At 42.2% G+C, this 27,092-nt stretch overlaps 1 protein-coding gene across 21 annotated transcripts in view; it reads left to right on the forward strand.

Annotated features, from left to right (window-relative positions):
• The window catches only part of NRXN3 (neurexin 3), a 1,014,891-nt gene that overhangs the window by 57,609 nt on the left and 930,190 nt on the right, over positions 1-27,092 (forward strand). The window lies entirely within an intron of this gene.

Raw genomic sequence — 27,092 nt, forward strand, 5'->3', positions numbered from 1 at the left:
GATTGCAGATCAGCTGCAGACTTGAGGCAACAGACAAGGTATAGCCCTCAGTTAGCAAAGCTTGGACATCTCCTCTGCTGAAGTGAAGCAAAGTGTGTTTGGGCACAAAGGAGATTGTCATTTGGTGTGAGGTGGAACTGGTGAAGAGTGAGAACAATTTGAAGGCAAGGAGGTGGGATCTGGGGAATAAAACGGGCTGAAAATGTTACCTTATAAGAGTAAGCAAGCCATAGTTCACACAGGCTGTTTACAGCAGCTATTCCATCTTGGTTTTGCCTGCCTGACACTAGAAGAGAACAGTTCTTGGCTATCACAAAGAGTAATTTGAATAGGCTGAGTGAGCTTCTGGAGGACTAAATCTATCTGGAGTCTGGATACCAGATTCCTCTGTCAGCCCACAGACCAGCCTGCTGGCTTCTGCTCTGTCTCAGAGTGTGCACAGCTAGGATCTAAACTGGAAAATTTGCATGTTACTAAACAAAGATTTAAATAAAAGTAACTAATAATAATTATGAAAGTGAGCAGAGCCAGATATTTCTTTTTCCAGCTTATGGTCAGAAGATAATTTGATTTCAGAAGGAAGGTTTATTTTCCTTTGGTTTTGCCCTAAAAAAAAGAGTTGACCTATTATTACTGCCCAGGCTTCTGCTGAGCTAGGCAGCCTGTCAGGGAGGTCAGTCAGCAGTAAATATAGCCCCAAGCAAGACAGCACATGCTGTAGCCTTGTTTTCATCCTCATTCCAGGATGGAATTGTGCAGGTCATTAGCCACAGTGTAATATTTGTTAAGTTTTGGTGGAAAATGGAGGGAGATAATCCTCCCAGATACCGTGAGGACACTGGAAATGGTGCAACAAAGCTACAGGGAAAGAAGTGGAGGAGGAGCACGTCTGTCTGGCAAATCCTGGCACTGCTAAGAGAAGATGAGCCTCTGCACGTCGACCTCAGCACTGAGTGCTCCTGAGTGCCGGAGAAGGTGGTAATCCATGTGATGAAATGGTAGAGTGGCCACCTGTCCTGGGGCCAACTTCTGGTTTCACTTTACCTCTTGTTCCTTTGCTGAACCACTTTGAACTTGATGGATAGCAAAGCTTCTTTCTCTCCCTATAGAAAGCAAGGCAACTGCCATGTTATTGCTGTCCAGAGACAGCAATGTGACTTTTGGATGTATGTGTGTGTCTCTCCCACAATCCTTCATTGCAGACAGGCTCACTGCCATTGTAAACTTACCTTGCAGAGGAAAGCATTTACCCTTCTTCCATCTGTGAACAGGTCCAGGAGCTGTCAGCTGGGTGCAAAACAGCCCAAGAGCTGAGAGAGGTAGGTGTGGGGAGGTAGGGAGGACTGTGGACGTCACCGACTATGTGAAGCAGAACTGGTTTGTATTTGACTGTGCTTGCTGTGAAATGGGGCTGGGACCTGAGTACACTGGATTCACATTCTGTGTTGCCGACAGCATTGCCAGTCATGCTGTGTCTGATGTCCAGGCCCTGCCTGCATGTACACTTGCTCAACTAATTATCCTGAGAGGACACCAATGTATAATGTGTAAAGAAAGTGCACTGGGGCAGCAGAACTAGGATGGTCCAGTCATAAGAGCATTAGCACCTAAGAGACTAATTTCTGTTTCTGCAGCAGGCTTCCTGCATCCTTAGGGTGACTTGCTGGCAGATTAAAGGACTCGAGATTGAATCAACTGATCTTTTCAGAGGATACGTACCTGGTCACACTTTCTGTCTGATTCCATATCTGAAATACGTAGCAAGTGGGGCTTCCTGTACTCTTGGTATTAAGAATCCCATATGCTTCTGTATGACAGTGATGGAGACGTATAAATATCTTAGCAGGACAGGTAAATGATGATAGCGGAGGTGCACCCAGTAGGATGACCTGGTTTGATTGTCAGTTTTCCAGACAGGCTTGCAGTTAAAAATTGAGGTGTCTTTCCTTGTTAAGTAGCTATCTTTGAGGAATGTTCCTCATCTTCCTTTTCAACTGAAATCTCCCAGCTTCCTGCTGGTTTGTGCAGTGTCACACTATGAGTACTCAGACCCTTCCCAGGTGAGGCTGCAGTTGTGCTGGTAACGGCAGAGCCCAAGCAGCAGTGCAGCCTCTTCCCTGTTGGGTGACATGAAGCAGATGCTGCACTGCAGGGTGCTGATAGGAGCAATGGGAGAAGGAGAGCTTTTGGCTGCTTTTTTTGCATCTGTCCCATGTGACTTCCCCCAGATGCCCTCTGTCATGAACCTCAGATGCTGATCAGATGCTTTTCCTTGTGTGGTGACCGACCTTTGCCTACCTGCCTGCACTGGCACTCTCCCTGCTGTGACTGCTGGTTCCAGCCTGCTCCCTTCACCCTCCATGCTTGAGACTCGCTTCAACCTTGTGCTGTCAGGGAAAGCAAAGAGTATAAAAGGCTACTAGAGCAGAATGGCAGCATTTGCCCTTCCTCTGTTCCTGTGTGAATCACTGCATAAAAAGCAGGACAACAGAGAAGAAAGCCCATTGGTTTGTTTTTGAGTGTTTCATTAGCCTGAAACTGGAAAGTGTTCTAAGGTACTGAAAGGGTAGGTAAAATTTTCTTTCTTTTCCTGTTAACTCTCATCAACACAACTCTGCTTATTAGATATAGCAGGTGTATTTGTAGCTGATCTGTACTTTGCAATGTAGGCCAAGGAGGAAAGGGGTACTTGGCTCAGGATTTTGCTCTGAGGTCTGATCTTCCTCTTGCTCATGGAATTTGACCAGTAAAGTAACCTGTGTGAATGTAATGGACTGGGTTTGGCTCTGAGTATTTGACAGAGACCTTTATCAGAAAGGAAGGAATTAACTGGTAGATGTAGAAATTTGAGCTGTATGTTAAAACCAGGCTTCAATCTCTAATACTGCTGGCAGGCCTCAGAGTTTGCTTGGCTGCTGCATTTATTCAGAAGCCTTTGTCAGACTCTCTAGTCTCTTGGGTGGATTTTCATTTCTTCTCAGTTTGTTGCCTTAGTACTTGAGAAAAATGACACTGTCTTAGTTTTCCAAACCTCTGGTGTGTCTCCACAGGCATGTATTTGATTTTCTGGTCTTTCCTGCTGCTTCCATCCTGCTAGCTTGGCTTTCAGTGTCTGAGTGCCTCTCAGTACATTTTCTCAAGATAATATAAGAAAAATCCTTTCACCTAAAGCAGGTTTGTCCACTGAGGCTGGTCAGAAACCACAGCTGAGACAGAGATGACTAGCAGATATGAGAGTGGCTTGTGTTCTGATCTGCAAATTTCATAGCTTATTGGCATTTGCAGCTAAATTCATAGCATCATAGAATGGTTTGGTTTGGAAGGGACCTTAAAGATCATCTAGTTCCAACTCCCCTGCCGTGGGCAGGGACACCTTCCACTAGACCAGGTTGCTCAAAGCCCCATCAAACCCGGCCTAGAACAATTCCAGGGAGGGGGCAGCCACAGCCTCTCTGGGCAACCTGTGCCAGTGCCTCACCACCCTCACAGGGAAGAAATTCTTCCTTACATCTAACCTAAATCTACCCTCTTTCAGTTTAAAACCATTACCCCTTGTCCTATCACTACATGCCCTTGTAAAAAGTCCCTTTCCATCATCTGTGTAGGCCCCCTTTAAGTACTGGAAGGTCACTATAAGGTCTCCCTGGAGCCTTCTCTTCTCCAGGCTGAACAACCCCGATTCTCTCAGCCTGTCCTTATCAGGGAGATGCTTTAGCCCCCTGATCGTCTTTGTGGCCCTCTTCCAGACTTGATTCCACAGGTCCATGTCCTTCTTATGTTGGGGACCTTCCTCCACCTGCTAGTCACACTTCTTTTGATGCAGCCCAGGATATTGTTGGTTTTCTGGGCTGCAGGCACACATTGCCAGATCATGTTGAGCTTCTTGTCAACAAGCACCCCCAAGTCCTTCTCCACAGGGCTGCTCTCAATCCAGTCTCCACCCAGCCTGTATTTGTGCTTGGGATTGCCTTGACCTATGTGGAGATCCTTCTGTTGGCCTTGTTGAACTTCATGAGGTTTGCACAGGCCCACCTCTCAAGTCTGTCCCTCTGAATGGCATCCCTCCCCTCCAGCCAGACAGCCACACCACACAGCTTGGTGTCCTTGGCAAACTTGCTAACTTTGACATCGAGCCGTTAACCACAACTCTTTGAGTGTGACCATCCAGCAAATTCCTTATCCACCGAGCGGTCCATCCATCAAATCCATGCCTCTCCAATGTAGAGACAAGAATGTAATGCAGGGCAATGTCAAATGCTTTGCTCCTTAATCTCATTTCTGTATGTGGCTGAAAATATATTGCTTATATTCGCCAAGGAATTTTTTTAAATGGGAAAAAGTGTATGGAATAATTCCTTAATAAATTGCTGTTAAAAAAAGAAGGGAAAAAAGAAAAAAGTAAAGGTTTCTGAGGAGGAGAGGACATTAAATTGCTTGTCTAGGACCACCTAAAAGAAAAAGCTGGGGAATTAACCAGAATTTCTGTGCTTTTTTTTCTGTCTTTTGCCTTTTCCTCTGTGGCTCCTCTGAGAGCTGCCCTGGGGCTTGGTATGGTAGGGGGCAGGGGGCTGCGCAAAGGGACCACCCTGGCACCATGATACCTACCAGATCTCTGGTGTGATTGGAGATCTGTGAAGGTCCTTGTTATTCACATAGCTGCAACTTTTAAGGAAGATAACAGGGGATCAATGAACATAAAATAATATGGATTGGTTTTACTGCCATCGTGAAGCAGTAGCATTGTTACATCTCTCAGGATAACCAGAGCTAGAGGTATGTTTATATTAGTGTCAGAGATGAGGTGCAACTCAATCAGGCATATCTAGAAAATTTGGTACTGGTAGCTATGTGATCACAGCAGCTTGGAAGGCAGTCTTATGATGATAGGGGTATGGCTATAGGTTTATTATGGGGTAGAAGGTCCCCTGAGAAAATATTAGATGCTGCAGAAAATGTCAAAATTCTCTTTATTCAGAGTTCCCCTAGTGGGCACTATGCTGTTGGAGATCTGATTTTTTTTTTTTTTCTTCATGGAAAATGAAAAAAAAAAAAATGAGGCTCTGATAATTGAATTACTGGCTTAGCTGTCTCCTAAATTCTCTAATTTCCTTCATTACTTAAGATGAAATGCTCAGCTGTATCTCAGCTGCAGCAATGAACATATCTACAACAAATTCCCAAACCTGATGGTTTTGTACAGATATGAGACCTATATACCTATACACTTTATCTCAGCTTCACATCTTATACATAAATATATCTTTAAGGCAATCTGTTTTATGACTGTCCTATCTTGTGGCATGTTCAAATGAAAGACGTGTGAAGCAACATTTTGACCAGCTAAGACACATCATAATAAGACAGCTTGGAAATGTTTTCCTCATGAGAAATGGTGGTTACATTCAAATCAAAATATTTAGGAAAAAAAGATGATTTTGATGACAGTCTGCAGAAAAAGTGATGCATTTTTATTTTGTAGAATTTCTGGATTCTGACTTCGTTTAGAACGTAATCTATATCAATTGCACATATATTTCTAGTTTATTTTATAATTTACTGACATTATTTTCCTTAATCCAGACCTACTACCGATGAGCTACAGTATATCACAAAAATGTTGAAGTGTTTTAAGGAAGGGGCATATGCTCCCACACTGACTAAAAAGCTGTAATGAAAATCTGTGGACTCAACCCCACTGTGCTATAACTGTGGGAACTGCTAGGCTCAGAAGTGGAGGCAGAAGGAGATTTAACCATAGGTTAGACTTGACCAGAGAGGAGAACAGATTTCTGGCTTTCAGACAGTGAGTGGAACCTGGAGCACAGGTGGGGTGATGAATCAGACTGATGCCCTTTGAAGCCTCCCAGGGGGGAAGAGTGCCATGAAGCACTGTTATCATTTAAATTCATTGGAAATGACAGATCAGTAGGTGCTTCTTTTTGTCAAGAGCTCCACTAAAGGAAGGACCCAAGGAATGATCTTGAGTGGACAAGACTTGAGCGGGTTATTCCCCATTTGACTTCTCAGATGTGCCAGTATCATTGAACAGTGCAGTCTCTGAATAGTGACAGTGAAGGCAGCAAGGCTGCCTATGTTAAAGAAGAACCACAGCTGCTAATCTGAAAGGTTGGGATTGTCAGCAGTTTGCTCTTCAGCTTTTTAGTGTGTTGGATTGAACCTAAGTAGTTTGCAACGTAGCTGGACCCAAGGACTGGGCAGTGGACATTCGCAAAGAAGAGCATAAGAAATACCTCTCTGCAAGAAATTTTCTTTGAAATGCAGCCAGCTCAAGTTGAGATTTGGGCTTGATGAGCAAAGCTCTGCCTGTGAAAATCACTTGGGAACTGCACTAGTATGGCATGACAGCCATTCTTGAGCTCTGGGATGTTTTCCCTGTCATTGCCGCTGCCAATGTGGTGACTCCCAGTTTGCCTGAGGCAAAAGATAGCTAAACCAAAGTACTAACAGATCCTCTATCTCGGGAGAACAATTGGCTGTGATTTCAGACCTCATTTGTCAGTGGTGTTTAATTATAGCCCTGCTACCACTTACAGTGGAGGTCACTGCTGTGTTGTAGGTCTATTTAATGCTCCCTCTGGCCTTAAAAATCTATGAATCTATATCCCACTATTTTGGGGCATTTGTAACAGTCTCCACTGATTTTCTTCCAGAGCTGAAATTGCTTACGTTTCCTCTTGGTTACTTGATAAAATGTTGTTGTTGGAAAGCTGACTAAAACCATTTAAGCCACTTTTCAGGTGTGGGAGTGAAACAAAACATAGGTTTCATCTGTTTTAGTTTCTATCCTTATACCTGACCAGTTGTGTTTAACTTGTGAACAGCTGGGTGTCCGCTGCGGTCATGCATGGGTACGTGAACTATTTGAACTTGCAGATACTGTGTTATTAATGAGCTGTTCTGTAGAAAATGTATCAAATGTGCAGATCATTGTATAAAATGTTTTCTTGCACATCTGGTCACATAAATAGTATTCAACTTAAAATTAACCTCATACACCAAGTGCTCTTTAGTTAGGCAAAGCCTTCATTCATACTGATGAAAGATGTGCTTAATTAAGATCTAAGCCCAAATCTATGTAGATTTGTTGATCTTGTCAGTTTAAAAAATTGCTACTTTTAAGTCCCATTTTGAAAAGTGACTCAGCCATCTTGGAGCCTCATGACTGGTTTGGGCTTCTAAATAGTATTTTTGATGATTTTACCTTTGTATTGTATTTATTTCCACCCTGTTTCACCTCTAAATATTTGGTCAAAAAGAGCCCATTTCTCTATGAGATTCTTTCCTTGACTATGCTTGCCTTTAATAATTTTAATGATCTGATACTGAACTAAAACCAAGGCCATTCAAATATTCTTTTTTTTTCTTTTTTTTTTTTAAAGAAAGAACAATGAACAAAGAAGGAAAATTAATTGCAAGAATCCTGCTTTAATGTGATGTTAAAGTTGTGAATTTCAGAATGAAATGGTAGTACCTGCTACAATCAAAATGCCACATGGCATCCATTCAGATGTGCTTCAGGCATCCTGCACTTGAATTGTGTGCAAGGCAGGAAAATAAAAGAGCTAAACCGCTGTCAGGTTAATAATAAATTGTGCATACATGTGGCACATTTCATCAGAGTATTCCTAAGCATCTCACAACTACTGATAAATCAGTCAGCCTTCACATCACTCTACCACACTGTGAAATGCATGTTATCTCCATCTTAGCGATGGCAAAACTGAGGTAAGAAGAATGTGAATTATTGAAGGGTATCAAGTCAGAAGCTTCCTGAGGTGGGATTGGAATCCCGAATGCTAAATTCTAAGTATTAAACAATATAGTAGTTTATCTAGTTTTATCCAAGTATGCTAGAAAAGCTGCAAAATACGGTGGTTTACACTGAATGTGAAGCTAAAAATGAGGCTTGGGATTTTAGGGATTCTTGTAAAATTTCAGTTGGTTGAAATTCAAAGAAAGATGTCTTTCTGTTCTTTCTGGTGGAATGGGTTGTCCATATCCAAGAAATTCTGCCCTTTGAGGCTGTTGTCATGTAACTTTGTCAGCTGAAAACAACTTGAATCACCTTGTTCCTTTCCTCTTGCCAGTGTGATGCACTATGTGGGCTATGCTTTATGAATTCCCCTGTTTAGTGTTGTTTTTTAGTCAGTAATGAGGAAAAATAGATTTGTATCAATAAAAGTTTTATCTGGTTTTGCCCATCTGTAGTGTATGTGCTTTTCAGTATAACTTTTCAAAACAGGGAAGAGAAGATCCAGTTCCTTTAAATGTTTCCAGTAGAGAGAGGTTTATGATTTCACCAAAAAAACCCCAAATGAAACACTGATTTGAAGTCTTTGAATGCTTTACTGAATATACCCTTGGATGGAGCGTGACAGGAGAAAGTGTAACGGGGTCTTAAATTTCCTCTCCCCTCTGCATTTCTGCAAACTTGCTGAGGTGATGCTTTCATGTAACCTCTTCCTGTCTAGGGTTCAATGTCAATATAGACAGTGAGTTTTACTGGAAGCTTTGCTTCAGGGTGGAGTGACTCCAACAAGCCACTGAAGGCAGGACTCTTATATGCTGGGTTTCCAGCTGAGGGATAGATCTGACTTTATAAAAGGTTGTTCTTACGTGATGGAGACAAAGAGTTTTTGGTTGGAATTTTTGGTTTTGTTTGGTTATTTTGAGAGAAGATCAGATGGACAAATTAATTCTTGGAAAGACCTGGGCTTTTAATCTTTGCTCTCTTTGAGCAGCTTAAAAAGAACATTTTATAAGAGTTCTTTCTTCTGTGTTTGTTGCTCAAAAGTCTCCTCTTTAGACACTGAAAATGGTTCCAGTATGTCCCATTTCTAATGTTACCCTTGGAAACAAAGTTGTCTGGCAAACAACAGGCACCCAAGTGAGCAGAAGGTTCTGCATGGAATGAAGATGGTGTCAGATGGGGCATGATGACCTTGTGCTTATTCTAGAAACAATAACATAATGAGAAGACTTGAATAGAGGCTCTTTAGACCAAAAGTGCTCTCATTTTCTGTGTAATCATGCCATACTGCATTTAACCATACTGTCCTCCAGCAGATACTCTGTTTTACTGCATAGCACACAGGAGTGTGAATAGGACTCCTCCTCTCAGGGGTAACTAACAGTTCTGACCTGACATTTATTACAGAAGGTGTTTAGATTAAATTATTAGAAGCTTTAAACATTATTTATGGACTATTTTAGTGCAATGCACAACATAATTTAATTGTTGGTGCTGTGAAGAATCACACCACTGGAATTCCTTCAGGTCTGTAATAAAACTCATCAGCAGAACTAGGCCAGAAGGAAACAGATCTAAACTAACAGGCAATGCCAAGATCAGGAGTGACATTTGTTGGTAGTGCTGTCAAAGTGGATCCCAAGACACTCACAGAAAAGAGTGGTCAGTCCAGACTGAGATGCATTGCTAGAGCTTTTAGCTCCATGATAGATGGTTGGAGAGTGAGACCTGTGATTGTGTGAATCTTTTTCTAAATCTTTCTGGCAGTCTTTCATAAGCCAAACCACACCTGAACATCAGCATTCCAGCTATTCCTTCCTTGGAGCAGAAGTATGATGAGTTGATTTTTGTAGCTGCATATGGTTCTGATGCATTTCACTGCTTTTCCTGTAGCCTAATTGTCCCATCCAGTCTTGACCCTGGCTCTCTTGAGTTCATCGCTCTGTTGAGAGTAGGAAGGAAGCAGATAACGCTCTGGCTTTTGCACTGATCCTTGTTCCTCTTGCCCCTAACCCTAATGTAGATGGAGGAGGCTGATTTCAGGAAGGGGAGGTGGAGTGAGAGAGATAGTGGATGATGTGAGGAGAAAGCAGAACTGTCAAGATGATCATGGCTGGCAAGGGAAGAGCCCTCCGATTGTGACTGGCCAGGCCAGCTTTTGCGTGCTGGCACTGGGAGGCAAAGCAGTCTCTCTGAGGCAAAGCTATGGGAGGCTGGGGGTTGGGCTCTGCAACTAGAGATCGAGAAAGCAAGTCAGCAAGGGAGAGACCAGTCCTGCTGTGCGTTTGAGGTAGGAAGGCTACCCAAGCATGGAAAACTGATCAGCCTTCAAGGCACCCAGTTGGAAGGTAAAGCTGTGCTTTCACATTTGAATCCTAGTATTTGTCCTCAGCTAAGTGAAGTATCAACATCTTTTGAGGATCTGTTCCATGAGCATCTGCTGGGACGGCTCTAAATCTCCCTCCTTTTCATGTTTGATTCCCTTGCTGGAATTGGTCACCTGATACTACGGACACACCTCACACCTCCCTAGCCCTCATCGAATGTGTCCTAAGAACCTTGCCAGGTATAAGACCAATACAGTGGTGCATAAATCTTTTTTCCTACAACAGTCTTCTTTTTTTCTCACTGCTCTTGGCTTTGGGGACTGAAGTCGTACCGGTCTTCACATGTCACTATGGATCCTATTGGGCCAACATATTCCAGTTATATGAAATTAGAGGAGTTGTAGGAGCTTTGAGCCTCCCTTTACTTTAATAGGATGACGAAAAGGTGCTGTGACCTTATTTCATTTCCCTCCAGGCCTTGTGACAGAGAACTAGATAGTGGAACATGGCTAACACACTCAAGGTAAACTAATTTTTGAGAAAATACTCATCTCTGTTATCTCCTAGACCATTTGCTGTGAATTGCTTCTGTCTGTCTGAACTGACTCTTCCTGACCCCTCCGGGATTCAAGCCCTGCCAGCTTTAAGTGCTCTATGTTTTCCAGGGTTAATCATTATATGGGATGGACACAACAGGTGTCTCTTCTGTGTGTGTGAATCTCAGAAAGGAGCAGATGCACGATTGTCATTCTCCACAAGAATGTGTAAATTGCAAGACATGAGGTAAAAGCTCCATCTGCTGGAACCGTCTTTGAAGGCCCTGTTGGAGACAGGCTCCAGCCTTCTGCTCTTAGATGAGGTGACTTCATTCAGGGCCTCGTACAGAACACAGGAAAGCAAAGACTAGTGTGGAAAAGATAGCAGACAAAAAACCAGCCAGAACTGACGCTGCTCATGTGCTGAGGCAGCAGCACCAAGGCCATCCTGATCATCGTTGGTACTGGAGCAATGTGCGGTATCTCCTAAGGTGATTGTCAAGGTCCTGCCTCAAACCATACAAGGAATAGCCCAAAGTTGGCCAGTATCCAGCAAACCAATGATACACTCTATGTCATGACACTGAGAGCTACTGAGTGAGTCAGTAAGAAGGTTGTCTGCAGTGTGTTTGAGATGGTGGAAAATGTCTTTCCCTGTTGGTATGGAGGACTGTGAAGAGTAGGATCTAGTGACAAGGCAGTACTAATGCTCACTGCTAAAGCACCCATTATATCTGTGTCATCTGGAGAAGTAGTATCATGCAAACCAGGGCATATTAAGGTGCTGTTAAGTGCTCAGAAGTTGCTCTTAAGAGTTTCAGAGGCTCTGAAGATCAAGGGATCAAGAATAGCTTACAGGATGTCAGATGGTCCAACAAAAATTAGCATAGTAATAAATAGGTCTCTTTGACCATGCCAGAACACATTGCCAGCATCAGTTGAGTAATACCCAGTGCAAAATGAGTGGAGAAGGGACTCCAGTTTCTCCTGTAGGTCTGAATATATCTATAGTTATTACTTCTGGCAACATATGGTTTCTTTATATGAGGATCATGCATTTCCTGAAGGAGATCCTGTAGGGCATAAAATTACAAGGAACAGTCAAAACCAAATGTGACTCTGAAGGGCTACTGAAAGGCAGCAGCATGGCATTTATGACATTTTTAAGAGGAGATTGTCCAAGGTGGTGTTGCAGATGGCACCGGACATCCCAAACACTATGGCTATGTCTGCCATGGTGGTAAGATGCTACCATGGAATATTAGACATTAGAGGTTCAAAGAGGTTCAGACCAACCCTGAACGTTTTCAGTTGAGACTTTGTCGCTGTAATAGAGGATAGGACTGCATGTTCTGAAATACCAGAAGGCACAACTTGTGCTTTCTAGAGTTTTGCATTTTGTCATTGAATTCCAATGAATACAATTCTCAGATCAATAGATTTTATTTTCTTAGCAACCTGAATATCATGCCAAGAAGTTTAGTGAGATACTGGAGGATAACAGTTGTCTTCTTCCCTAATAATACAGCCCACACATGTTATACACCTGCAAATTTGCAGTGGTGATTAGGAGCACTTTCAGAGTTTAGTGAATAAATCTTTGGAGACAGCCTTATCCTCTTTTGTAAATCACAGTATGGCTGTAGCTATCTGACCAGTTTAATCTTTTATATCTTTTTACACATTCTTATTCATGGTGTCACTCATAAGAAAGCTTGTCCCCAATAGAAGTGGGTGTTGCTTTCTCTGGGAGTCATACAAGAGACTATGTAGGAGTGAAGAAGCAGCTTTTGCTCATGGTACATTACACCAAATAATAAGGGAGGTTGTTTCCCTGTTCTAGGTCTGAAGGAACCTAGCAGATGCATACATTTTGTCTTTTCTCTGAAGTTTAGGATAGTGAAGTGGACTTTTATCCAATGACGTCTCCAAGCTCAAGGTTGGCTCACAGTTCTTGTGTACCATCACCCAGTCTATAGGATGTACCTTGGCGTGGTGCTGTTGACGTCAGTGTTCCTAACACAAGACCTGTTTTTTTTTCTTATTCTTCATGCTATTGTGGGGGGCTCATCAAGCATTCAGCGTTTGGAATAGAAGAGTGTTCTACTTCCCCCAGTAGATAGAAGCTACAACAGTTGATCTTTCCCCCATAACAAGCAATTAAGTTCATGGACATTATGACTGATAGGCAATATCATCCTCTTCAGTAGTTTCTTTTTCTCTAGTTATTTGCAAGTGGGGATTAAACTGTATTATACTGGTAGGAAGAAACCAATGCCTCTCGAGTGGTGGTGTGCAGAACTGATGCTATTTGTTAGGCTTCACCTCAGGTCTTATGGAGCATGTCTGAGGTCAATATATTCTGTCTAGGCACCATGAAAGCAAGATCGTGTGTTTCCGCCTCAACATTTTATGGCTAATCCTGGAAAAAAAGAATGTTCCTTATGTCGTCCCCACAGTGACAACGGTCATGATCATCCCAGGGCGGTATCACTGTAAGGCACAGATATCCACTTGAGCTATCTGTGGTGGTGAGTAATGTGCTCTCGGAAGGAGATGAAGCTGCAGTAGTGTCCTGGAATAGAAAGTTGTCAGGCTTGTCTGCATAGTGGTTCTGCTTGTTTTACAGAGTTCTGTTGTGGCACGGCTGATAAGCAATATGTCCATATAATGTTACATTATAAACAGCCAGGGAGATGTACTCAATTGTTCTCTCACTGGGAAATCATCAGGATATGGATATAGTGTTATTAACCCTGTTGCTCTATGCCTCCAAGCTGGCAAGCTTCCTCACCAGACTTTAGATATCCAGCAACTGGTGTCTGCTGAAGAAGTCTGTGTAAACGTTCTTCTGTACATTCTGCTAATACAGATATGTCATGACAGACTTGTTTACAAGGGAAGATACCATGTGCTCTGTCTGCTGCTCCATGTAAGACCTGTGCTAGTTTTCTATTGGCTTAATTTTGCAACTGTGTAGTCTTCCACTACTTCCCCACCTGTGTTGCCTAATATCTAGGTTTAGATGGTACAAGGCTATGATTTTCCTGATCACCTTTCACTAAATAACAGTGTTTGGGTTGTTGTACCTGTCTAGGTGTCCAGCTGGTCCTCACTCTTCTTCCATATTATGTTTACCAGATACATATATTGTAGATGTATACCAGAATGACCAGATAATGTTCATAGTTGAGAGGCTGCAGTGCATGACAGATGGGAGGTGAGGAGCTGAATATGACAACAAATTTGCTTCTTAGAGATTCAGGAGATTTTCATACAAGCCAACAAGTTCTCATCCAGGAGGAGTTACTTTTCACAGTATGAGATTTTAAATAGGAGCTTCTTAAAGCTATCTGAACCTGTGCAAGCCCCTGGTAAAAAGATGGCCGTTCTTTCAACATGCAAGATTAATATTCAATTCTTGGGGTTCACCCTTGCAACAATATCAGCATATCACATACTTATACAGTTACATCCAATCGTGTATTCTGTTTTAAATTTGACATTAGCAGTATTTGTAATCCTTCAGGATCTATATTATACTGACTTTTTTTTCAGTAGAGGATTAACTTCTACCTGAAGCCTCAAAATCTGCTTTCTAAAGTTTTCTTTGAAGCAGCATTAGACTGTACTATATTTGAATGTTTCTTCTGGTGGATGTCCCCTAATACAAAGACTCATCTTCATCTCCTTCAGCTGTATCATGCAGCAATCAATTGGAAAAAAAAATGGTACTGAAACTCCATAACTCCATAACTGAAACCACCTTCATTCATACCGTGTCCTTGGGGTTCTCTGCAAATCATTATCTGTGCTGTTCTTCTCAAACTTGCATTCCTCTGTGGAGGGGAAAGGAGTCCATCTCTTGGACCACCTCACTGTGTACTTATAGTTATATCCAGCCCATCAAAGATACACCTTTCTGAACCACTTAGAGGTTATGTCTAGCTCTCTTTAAATGAGTGGGCTGTTTTACATATCCAGGCACACTTCGCCAACTATTGCACAGTCTTCTATCCTTGAAGATAGTAAAAACCTGCTCTAGTTTGACCCTGAGGGTGTTGGGGGGGACAGAATAGACAGTCTTGAGACGTCCCTTCAAACCTCAGCTACTTTGCAATTCTGTGGTTCTGTGAAATCAGCAGCAGATGTTAGTGCCTGTTTCTGCAATGTGTTGTGAGGTGGCAATACAGAATAATCATTTTTCTATCTTGTTAAACATTATGTCTTTGACAAGGCATCTAGGTCAAATGCCGGTTCAGGAATGCCATCCTTCAGTCACGCCTTGATATAACTGAAATACTTTTCTCCTACAGTCCTGGAAAGCTACTGCTTTCCAGTCATTTCTAGTGGGATCCACACTGATATATTCTTGGAGAGAATATATATTATCCTTTAAGTAATTAGAGGGCATAGAAAAGAAGTAAAAGTCCCTCTTCCAGATCCCTCGGCAGTAGTCCTTATGACCATCACTGAAATCCAAAGATGAATTGTGTCGTTGCTCCCTAATGGTCATTGTTTTGTTTCAGGACTGTGTCTCCCTAGCAAAGGAAGTTTTTATTAGCTCTTTAAGTATGGGACTGATCACTCACCTAGCGGTGAATGAGGCTCTGTAAGATGTAATCAGAACAAACTGAACAGCTTTCCCTGGTTCCTGGTGCTGTTATGGGCCCTGAATTGTTCAGGGAATAAGAGAGAGCTGTGGCTCTCCATGACCTCATTATAGACAGGGAGGTACAAACACTCTGGGGACAGCCTGCCATATGCTGCTGGTCCTAACACTTACACTCAGAAGTGGATGCTGGCTGGTGAGGAATAACAGTTCCTGGAGGAGAGGTAATAGTTTTTACTCATGAAACAAGCATCTGGTGGAAGTTTTCTGTGAAGAATTTGCACTTAGAAATAAGAGACTAAATTGTGTTTCTTTCTGTACTCAAGACCCAAGTGAGGTATCAGTTAATGCTACTGTTTGACAGTGTGTTTGACAGTCTTCTTGGTGGGGGGATTGTGCTTTCTCAGTTCATGCCATGCTCAACACATTTGTGTACTGTTGGAAGCGAATTATTTTGATAATGGCTTTTCTGGATTCAGAAATCAGCCAGAATATGAATTGAGGTCTCCACTCATCTGCTTTCACTTAGGTCATGGAAGGACTGCTAGCTGGGAATAACTTTGAATCTTTATTAATATACAGTGGATTTAAACTGGTGACTTGGATATGGAAAGCTTCATACTCAGCGTATTTTGTATAACAGGTATGAGAAAATGAGCATGGAAGCCATTTATTGCACACATGACTTTTCACAGATTTAAGAGCAGAAAATTGTAAACACTTTTTCAATACCAAAATGATGTACAGCTCTTTTTCCTGCACCTTCTCTGGCTGTTTTCTGTTGTTCTGGGTATGAGCTTATGTGTATTAAGTTAACACATTAATCAAGTGTTTTGGACTGTGTATAGAAAGAACAAACCCAGAATTCTTCTGCATGGAAATGCTGGTAATTTTAGGGGCCTGATCCTAGTCCATTCAATGAAGAGAGATATCTGCAGAATTCAGTGAGTATGAGGTCCTGCCCTGCCCTGTGGTTATGCACTTGGGTCTGCATCTGCATGGATCCTGCTGCAGGCTGGAGGTCTACATTTAAACAGTCACACAAGAAAATTTAGCTTTTTGAAAGATGCAGAATGCAGCTGTTTCCCGTCATTATGTTTCACATTTACTTAAGTCAGCAGTTACTCTTTTCCAAGCAGCGCCTTTCAACAATAAACAAGGCAAATGCTTCCAATAGAACCTCTTGATGACTTCTATTTAATTTAAATATATATATTGCAGAAGCAAATACAGCAATAACATGGAATATAAAACCCACTAACACATACTCTAAAAATGATATGTAAGTGTAGGAGGGAGAGAAAAAGAAGATGCATTTCTTCTGATTACTCATGCTGTATTTAGGATGATTATTGTAAGTTGGAGAAGCATGCACTATATATTTTTATGTGTAATAAATAGAGTTCTCACTTTACAGGCACACTGGAACTCCATCCTAATTGGAATTGAAGTGAATGAATCAATAATTAGTTGATACTTACTTACACCAAACCCAGAGGCATGCTAAGCGCATTATAGATACCAAGTAAATTTCAAGATGATGGTCTATGTTTTCAAATCAGTAGGCAATTCGGGGAGATGAGTGTTTAGACCAGGAGGCTATGAGTGGTTTCTTGTCCAGAGAGATCTTCTGAAGCACAGTTGTTAACACCTGATGGTACCAGGTTGCTAACCAGCACTGTGGCAGCCTTTTCTGAGTCTTTCCCTTAGAGCTGTTCCTCATTGGGGAGTGGGTGGATGGGAGAGCAAGCAAGAGGTAGTGTGAAGGGATTTTTCTGGACCTAAATAAGAAGGCTCAACAACAAATAGTATAATAAAATAGACATTTTAATAAGACATAATTACAGGAGGAGTATAGATAGTAAATCTTATGTCACTTCAGAGGCTGGGAACTCTGCTTTCATGCAGCATCAGATGGACCTTGGATGGATTTTCCTCCTCCTTCCCATGCTGTAGTGCCTTTTATTTTGTGTAGCAAAGAGAGTCATGTATCTTCTGCTGATGTGTTGGAATGTTATTTCTGTCATAACACCTACCCACACACAGCACAGGTTGGCATAGGACACTCCAGCAAGTTCCTGTGCAGTGGCTACTCCTGTTAATATGTGGAATTCTCAAGCCCTAAGTAGAAGGCCCAACAGAGCAGACATGGCCCGATCAAGGTCACTAACTGCTCAAGTATGGTGTATTCTGCAAGGCTCTCAATACAGAACTGAGTTACAAACTAATCCAATCTGAATCCTGTAATAAACCTAAATTTAATTCTGTATTGGCTATGATCAGTATTGAGAAAGAAAGTGGGAGTTTTATTTCCTCTCCCCTCTTTTTTTTTTTTCAAGAAGAGATGTATAGTCTCAGCAATTTTAGGGAGGTGTGTAACATTGTGTGATTTGGATTCAGTGGTGAAATGCTAATAATTCTACTTAGACCTTCCAACAGAGAGGTACCATGATACTGAAAATACAATACCTGAGCTACTGGCTGAAGCCTGCGAGAGGTCCTTTTTAATGTGGAAAATGCCACCTCTTGGTTTCTATGTGACATCTGTGTGCCTTGCAGATGGATTTACTATGCCATTTCTGTCTTGGGATGCTGTGATGCAGCACAAGGAGTGTTGGCATATGGCACTAGTAAATGCCGGGTGTAACTGGGCAAAGGAATGTTCCTTGCCCTCCAAGGCTGCACGGACTTCTGCTTCTTCAGAGCTCAGGTGGTGGCCTCTAAGGCCAGTGGTATGGGATGTCCTTGCTACCGTGGCCTGGCACCCAGGCCTGCTGTGAGCACGGAAGGGATTAGATAGAACAGAGCTCAGCCAGTGGAGCAGCATCTCTCTTCCTGCCTCACGTAAGATTATGCTGGCAGCAGAGGTGGGGATGAGGAGTTTTCCTCCTTGCAGGTTTACCCCTTGTTCTGCAGTCTCTGACTCTTTCCAGAGCAGGCTGGGTAGAAGGAAGCAGTGCTGACAATGAGGGTCAGGTGGGTTTGGAGAAGGGTCCCCCTTCCTCTCCCTCCACCCTTGCCTAAGTAGGCTAGTCACAGCCTTCTGTGGCTCCAGCTCCAGTTCTTCAGATTGCTCTGAGGGGAATATTAACATCCTCTAATAACTCTGTCAGACTTATCGAGGGATTTGTTTTATTAATTCCAAGACTGGGTACAGCAAATAGATTATAGCTTGGGCCACTTCATAGGCTTAATGAGCCCTTTCTCTGCTTACTTATCACTTTTTTTTCCAAGTCTCCTTGTGTTAACTCCTTTTTCTGTTCTTTGTGTTACTATTTATTGAATATCCTCAGTGCTGTGTATGTCACAGGGAATATGCCCGAAGTTCATTCCTGTCCATCATTTTTTGGATGATAAGAGAGGAATAGAGGCAGCACAATTTGCAATGGATTTGAGAGTAGTAAATGCCCTTGGTAGCTGTCATGGTGACGTTCTGAGAACAAGACAAAGCTGAAAATACTCAGCACGTGTGCAGGTTCTTGCTCAACAGGATGAGAAGCGCTCTCTTTCTGCGGCATATAGTGGGTAATGCCCTGGTTTCCAGTCTCTGTGTCACATCTTGCAGGTGATGCAAACAAAGTTGAAACACCATGGACCTGATTTCAGTACTTTGAGCAGATAGCAGAGTACCTGCAGTGAAGCCAGTTTTAGCTTCCTGGGTCACATGGTTAGTTTGTTTTAGTGTAAGCTACAAGACTGATCAAAAAATAGGTTAATTTTTGTGGTGGTCAGCATAGGAAAGTGCACAGTTGTGCATCACCATCAGCAAGCTCTCTGTTATTTTTGTGTTCTGTTAACCTTCTAGCATTATTGCCTTTGCTAGATCTGAGAGATCTGAGAAGAAGTAGCTATATTGGTGAATCCATGGAAGACATTCCTGGTGGGGAGGATATTGCATTTAGGGAGATCCATCCAGTTGCCATCCCTTCCTGATGCTTATATCAATTAAAATATGAAGGCTGTTGGAGAGAAACTGGCTCCTGTATCCCAAAGATAGGTTGTGTGAGTCACCTTCAGCTTACAAGAACTCTTGCTATGATATGATATGATATGATATGATGCAGCCACTGAAGTGTCACATTGGTTGATTTAGTCCTTGTTAAGAGAAAATTTGGCTTGTAATGGGAAACTAGTTTCAACTGTAATTAGAACACGAGGAAGCAGCTGATTATGGGAATGCAACTCTCTTGCAAAGTTTTTGAAATGCTTTGCAAAGCATGAGTCTCTCTCACCTTGAAGTGAAATCTGAAAGAGGATAGGAGTTTCCAGCCATAAGTGTTGTCATGGAAGAAGGTACAGAGATGCCTAGGTAATGTTACAGAAGTGTGAGAAAGCAGGCAGAAGCGTAAGCAACGTGTGCTTGTAGAACATCATAGGTTCTTGTTTCATCCGAGCTGTGAGGGAGGGAGAAATCACTGTCCTCTTTTTACCACTGAAGATGACCTGTGAAAATGCAAAACCAACTTTCTATGTAACCCTGCCACTACTCCTAATATATGAATGGCTTATAAATAGTGGTCCCAAATACTGTAGCTGAAGGCAGGAAAGTAATTTAGTCCCCTTTTTTGTCTGTAGGTCGCCACTTAGATGGAAGGAGCTTTGGCACTTCTAGTATGTAACATGATGAACTCTGTGGTGTCTTTTGCTGTTTGTATGGAACATTGAATGACAAATCCTAGTGTTTGTGGAGGAGACAATACTGTATGTGAGTAACTTGGGAGCACACTATCAGAGTGTCCATGTTTTTCTACAACATGCTTTGTTTGTCCTCTGGTACCTACTCTTCCTCCACAGGAGCTATAGCTTGTTTTTGGCCCAAGTCTTGCAAGTGAATTCTAGGGCAGATGAATGCTCTTTATAGTGCTGCTTGCATGATACTGCTAAACAGAAAGAGAAGAGTGGGTCTGGATCTGCACCAGGCCCTGCTTAGGAACAAGGATCTCCAGAGAGGCAGAGTGCTTTTAGGTTTATTTGTTCAAACACAGTCTGTATTTCATATTCATAAACTTGTCAGCCTATGTTTCTAACAAGAATAATAGCTTTGTTCTCACTGGATTTTTGGCCAGATTGTGCAGTACTGTATGGCCCTGGGAGAGGGACAGGCTTCGATGGGTTTAGACCTGTGCTAAAGTGTACTAATTACACAAATGGCCCAGTACAACTAACCCAATGATAAAATTCAAAACTGGTCCCACTGGAGATAACGTAGATGTTTTTTCACTGTAGGCACAGAATGGTTGCCACATGCAGAGGGTCTTGATGGACCAGCACTCTTCAGTTTAGAAAAGAAGTGTCTAAAGCTGGAGATGAGATAGATAGTTATAATCAAGATTGCTGTGGTGATGCTGAATAGAGAATGTTTATTCATAGTATTTTATAAAGCAACAGGTAGGGGATACCAAATGCAATACATTCAGCTGCAGATTTTAAATGAACAAACAAAAACAGTGTTTCACACCACATCAATTCTAGTTCCAGAAGAGACCAGACAAATTCAAGGAGGGAAAAATCCATCAAGGACTTAAATATTTTGATCATGATGCAATCTCTACCAGCCTGTCATTGCTGGAAGCTGTAAATAAGGGTATTGTGAATTTTCTCAGTTCCGTTGACTCTTCCCTCAGTACCTGCACTTGGCTGCTGTCAGATGCTCGGCCCTGGTATCTGCCCTGCTCCATTACCAAAGGTCTTAGCTTGTGATGCCTGGCAGCTATTACTGATGGGACTGTCCAGATAGAGTGTATTTTGAATTAGAATAATAAAATTGTAGAAAATTGGATTGGAAAAAGTCTCAAGGGCCAACTAGTCTTTCCAAGACAAGATCCGGTATATCTGAAAAATTAATGAGAAACACTTGTCTAGTTTTTTCTTAATATTCTCCAATGCTGTGGCCAGCTCCCAGTAGTCAAACTATTTGAGAGCCTTCACTACTCTGTTGCTATCAAATTTTTATAACATTAAACTAAAACTTCCCTTTCTGCGTGATAAGCTTCTTCTCAATCTATCTGTGGTGAACATGGAGGACACTTTTTTTCTGCTTGCACCTGCCTTTCAGAAGTTACACAGTTATGTATCTTTGAGTGCTCTACAAGACTGTGAACAGAACTGACTGAATGGAGATGTACAAGGGTGCTGTGTAAAATAGCAGGGAGCAAATCCTCTATATCCTCCAGTGTCCAGGAACCTAGGATGAAATAGAAAGAAGCTTCATCTTAGAGTGCTTAGGCAATGTATCTAGGCAGTTTAAGTGAAGATGAACAGATTGTTTGGAGGGCACTAAGTAATCAAATTCCAGTTGGATTTTTGCTAGTAGTAGGCTACAACTACTGACTTTTTCCCCAGTGATGTAGCCAGGGCCCCAAGGAATGTACATGAGCATATTTGTTAGGATGTGTGGGAGAGAATGGTACTTTCACTGAAAGCCGTGAAATCAGAAAGCAGCTTTATCTAAGAATAGTAATGATACAGAGTTAATTAGAGGGATTATTATGAATGCATTTCTCTAAGTTTTTTGTTTTTTGTTTTTTGTTTTTTTTTTTTTTTTTCTGGAGCTAAGCAACTCTGTGCATTTGTTTCTGAAAGCAGTAAGCATATTTAACCCATCTATACCATGTTGATATGAAAGCACTTTTCTAAATGGCCAGGCAATTGTAGCAAAACCATAGTGGCTTGCAAACGTCTCCCCAGCTAGCTATAGAGCCTACTCTGCCTGAGTGTCTTGGTTACCTGGGAGGAGAAAGCTTGGCCCCTTGACATAAAGGGTCCGTTTTCTTTAGTAAATATACAGTCCACTCAAACTTCATATACTTTAGAGGGTGACATACTCAGGCACGTGTCATTCAACCTCACATTTGACCCTGTGGAGAGGGCAGGGTGCCCACAACATTAATGCGCACAGTATGGAGAAGAGCATTGGAGGCATCAAATCACTGTTAATCATTCAGATAAGATTTGAAATCAAATCCCTTTACCTCATTTAAATCAGGACTGCTTTAAAATCATATGGCACTTTTAGTAGAATCAGCCAAGTTTCATTCTGCCTCTTTAAGTGGTTCTTATTGTTATAACTCTGACACGCTGAACTGCTGTATGGCATTCCTATAAGCTGTTAAGCATCTGTCTCTTTCACTTCAGAACTGGCTGCATTTCAATACTGGATGAATGGTTCCTATATTCACAGCTAATAAGTGCTTTGGGATCCCAAGTATTAGCTGTGCAAAGGCACAGTACCACAAATGTCTGCAATTCTATGCACTATATCAAGTGAGTACTATTCCCAAGAGACTGAAGCCTAAGAGATCCCACAGGACAAAGGACACAGAGAAATGTAATTGATTGTAATGAACTTGTTTGTGTATGTGTCACCACTTGTCTCTACTGAATAAAATCAGAAGTGTTCAACACTCCATTAACACAAATTACAGGGTCCTATTCTTCTGGAGTGACACAATAAGGCCTACACCTGCTAGTACTGTGAAGTTCATCACGATCCTAGTGCACAGCTCAGTGACAGACATCATAGACTCGAGTGGTCTTGGATTTTTTTCAGTATCTTAAATTCTTAGTGAATTAAATAGAATTGGTCAAATTTACTGTGGCAATTCCATTGGAATCAGTGGAAGGATACCAGAAACCGAGCCTGCTACCAGAGTAAGACAAAAGATGTTAAGCAAATATGAGGGATGAAATCATGACACTATCAAAGTAACTGTCAAGTCTTTTATGAATTTAATGGAGCCAAGATTTTAACCTAATTAACCATAAATAGAACAATCTTCAAGGTTCTTATCTCCTGTGTGAGCATGGGCAGTATAGCAATGTTGTGCTAATGCTTGGAATTGATCTCATTACAGAGCCCATCTTTACCCAAGCAAATTGTTGTTAGAAACTGTTTATACAATGTAAATGATACTTCATTTTATGCCGCTGTAACCCTCCCAGGTGGCTTTGAACCACTGTGTCCTGAAGAGAAAGACAAGGAGTCTGTACAGTTTCCACCAACAGCACTGGGTCCACAACAGCTTGTCATAGGAGGTGAAGCAGGACCATATGTTTATCTTTACCTTAACAGACCAAGTTAGAATGGAGTGAGACCACCTGACAAATCAGCATCTGGAATTAACACTTTGTTTGATGAAGTATCAAATTAATGAAGACTTTGCTCATTACAATTTGAGGCATTTCCAGCTCGACCAAAATGCATCAAATTGTTAAAATGTTTCATCAGACCTCAGTTAAGAGGAAATGACCTGGTTCTGAGTCACCAGCTTCTCTTACTACCACATCACAGGAGTCCAGGCTGTCTCATCACATATCTTTTGAATAATTTCACAGGCTGCCATAAATGCATCAATCTATGGTCTCCGAATCATTTTCATATATATCAGTAAGTCAAAGTAAGTGACTGAGAGTTCCCAGTCAGTCATGCTTCTGCCAGTGAAATTGTAGCTATATCCATTTTCTGTATTTGCAACATGATGAGAGCCAAATCTGCTTTAGGAAAGCTTTTTTAGGTGTCTGTAACTTCAGAATAAGGTCATTTTCCCATCTAAAGAGAGAATGTCCTCTTATTTGGGAGTGGGTCTCCTATGGCAAAAAGATGCCTCTGAGTGTTACAACTTTTGTCCTCCTCTCTCCAGTTTCTGCCTGCTCCCAGTGCTCTCGACACACTGGGGTTCAGAGAGAGGGTAACCAGAGAGCCCTGGTGGGGGATGCCAGAAAGCTTGAGGGACTTGTAGTACAAGACAGTGCCATTCACTTCTTGGTGCTTATTTCCACTTAGTCTATGATGCCTGACAGCTAGTTTGTGATGAGTGAATCGGTGACTCTCAGTTTAGCTGGCAGAAGACAGGTGTCCACAGCCCATCAAAGTGGGGACAAGACTGAATGGACCGTGGAGATGGGAACGAAAGGACGTCTCTTCAGGTCGAGGTGATTTGTATGGGTAGGGCTGGTGTACATACAATGTGCTGTCCTTGTCTTCCAGTTGGAGAGAGAGAGAAGTGCACTCTCATGACACCTTCCCTTACTGCTAAACTTCTTGTTAAAAATGTTAGAGTTAAAAATACCTCAGATGTTTCCTCTACAGGCATGGGAATTATCTGAGCTATAATAATGTTTGCTTTGTTCCTTCTGCTCCCCTTCATCCTCCTCCTTCCCCTTCCACCCCACCCAGATGGCTGGGGCTGCACCAGACAAAGGCAGCAGCCCTGCTGATCCCTCTCTCAACCCAGCTATTAGCATCAAAGAACAAAAGCAAACAGCACCGGCTTGGGACTCAGTCCTTTACAAAAGAGCGATAAATGGACTCATGTAGAGGATAAAGCAAACTCTGCCTTGTCTTTCGTTAAGAGGCAGACCTTTCTGTATTTGAAATGCTCTGAGCCAAAGAAGCTGGAGAAACCTCCATCCGCGTGGCAGTAAGTCCGATGGCCACTGGGCTTTTTGTTAGCCATGGGTTCTGCATGCTCCCTCTTTAATTGGGGAACACTGTACCTCCTCAGTCCCAGTAGGTAGGAGGTCCCTAGGGGGACAAAAGTAGTGCTGATGGAAGAGGCATAGACTGGGAACAAGTTTTAAACAGTCCTTTTGAAAACAGACCAGAAAAACATGAAGACAATTTGAGAGAACATGTCAGATAAGAGGGTCTGAAGGACAGTGAGCTCAGCTCCCCAAATCTGGTCACTCTGCCTATTTGCCATCTCTATCTTCTACCTTTCTTGAGGCATTAGATTTCTTCTAATTGTGGAGCCACCAGCCATATCGTATTACATCAAAAGGGTCCCTTCTGTCGATAAAAGCAACCACAGTTTTGACTGTGCACCCCAGTGGAGTGGCACACCACACTGCAGAGGTGTTACGGGGTTTCCTGTGAAGACCTGCATGGCAATTTCAATTGTATGCCACAGTGGTGTTTATTGTAGGGTCTTTTGTGAGGACTGACTGGCTCTTTGCCATTTTTGTCTTCACAAAGAAAGCAGTGCTTTCTCATGTGTGTTTTAAAATAAAAACCAAGTACTTTCACCATTTGAAAATCAGCATTTGCCAGCAGATACCACATGGGGGGGTGTCTGCAATACAAGAAACTCCCTTTGTATTTAGTATGGGAAGTAATGCTAATGATCTGGGCTGCCACATAGGTAAATACTGGAAAAGTGTCACAGAGATGCAAACAGTGGCTTTTCTAATGCAACTAGTATATACAGAAATTGCGTTGGGTGGAGACTTTCCAAAAAAGGTACAGCAGAAAGAAAGCTAAGAGTAAAACCAGTCAGGATCAGGGATGTCTGCTCTTAGGGACATCGGAACAAAAAACATGGGTAAGAGGAAATCCTCTTGCTGTCTGCCCCCTGTTACTTGCCATTGAGAAACTACATTTTAGAGTAGCTCTTAACACTTCATTGTTTCTCTTTTTAACAGCTTCATGACCTGTTTAATTCGTGCACGGGTTAAATAAGTATTATTTCAGGCAGTGTATCAGTTACAGCCCACTGCCTCTTCTCTTACTTGCTTAGTGTGTTTATCACTTGCTCACCCTTAGTTAGCTCTTTCCTTTGCCCTTTCTATCTGCTGATCCTTTTTATTCCCTAAACATCCCACAGATCTCCTCCTGTAGCACAGACACCCTGGTAAGGCTGCCTGCTGTTCCTGGGCCCCCAGGGTAGCCCAGGCTGCAGCTATGCCCCCTCCTCTGTCAGGCATGCAGGGACGCTGAGAGGACAACATGGATCTAGAGCTTTGTACCTGCTTAGAATAGGCTTTGGGGCAGCTGCTGGAATATCAGAAACGTTTTCAGTACCTTATGGTGCTTCCTTCTTCCTCTTCTGAAATGTTTGTTCACCTTCTCTGACTGCCATGAATTTTCCCAAGCAACACCTCGTGTGGACTTGTAAATTCTTTGGCTCACATTCTGCAGTGATTAAGGGTCTGCTCCTTCCTCCTGCCCCTGCTCTCACCTTCTTTTGCCTTCCATCCTCAGTGCATGCATTATGACCTGACACTTGTATTCTTTTCCTACCTAAAAATAATTACTTTCAGGCAAACTTTCATTGCTAAGTGTCCTTTCAGGCTCACATGCCAAGACACCAGTTCTTAGATACAATTATGTGTTAAAAGAGGAAAGGCAACAAATAACAGTCATCAGATCTGACATATGTGTTTAGTGGAAGCCACGGAGATTAAATGAGTTGATGCAACAGTCCTTCCCCTTTTTCTGCATTGTTTTATTTGGGTTATTACCTCCTTAGGGAAGGATGGCTTGATATATGTGTGATGTACCACAGGGACTTTTCCTCAAATTATTCTGGAGCCATTACAAGGTGATAAACAAAAAGCAACATGCACAGGAATCACTCACTCACCACCGAAATACAAGTGTCTGGGGAAGACAAGTGGCACCAGTTTCACATCAGCACAGCTGGTTTGGATAGAAAGGGGGAATACTGATGGAAATTGGAGGGGATATTCAGGGAAGGAGAATACATTCTTAGACCTTGGTGTGTAGGCAAAGCACCCAGCATGTCATGCTCCTAGATTTGTGGCAGAAGTGGTCTGGGACCTGTAATAGTCCAAATAGTTAATGTATTGCTTTGAAGTCTTACTGGAAAGATGATACCTGCAGCAGCACAGTGCCTGGGCAAGGTACAAGCTTCCAGGGAAGAATGCTACCTGTAAAACTGGCCCCACTGTTTCCTCAAGCAAGTTCATTTTTTTATTGGAGGGCTGCCTTGGGGAAAAAAAAAAAAAAGATTGATCTGGTCTAATCCCATGAGATTTCAGGGGTCCCTCCCTCATGGTGTTATGATAAGTGTAGATATTCAGAGCAAGACTAAATTAATGTTGTAAGA

This window comes from Tyto alba, unplaced genomic scaffold (assembly GCF_018691265.1).
Source record: "Tyto alba isolate M040663 unplaced genomic scaffold, T.alba_DEE_v4.0 Super-Scaffold_18, whole genome shotgun sequence".
NCBI classification, from domain to species: Eukaryota; Metazoa; Chordata; class Aves; order Strigiformes; family Tytonidae; genus Tyto; species Tyto alba.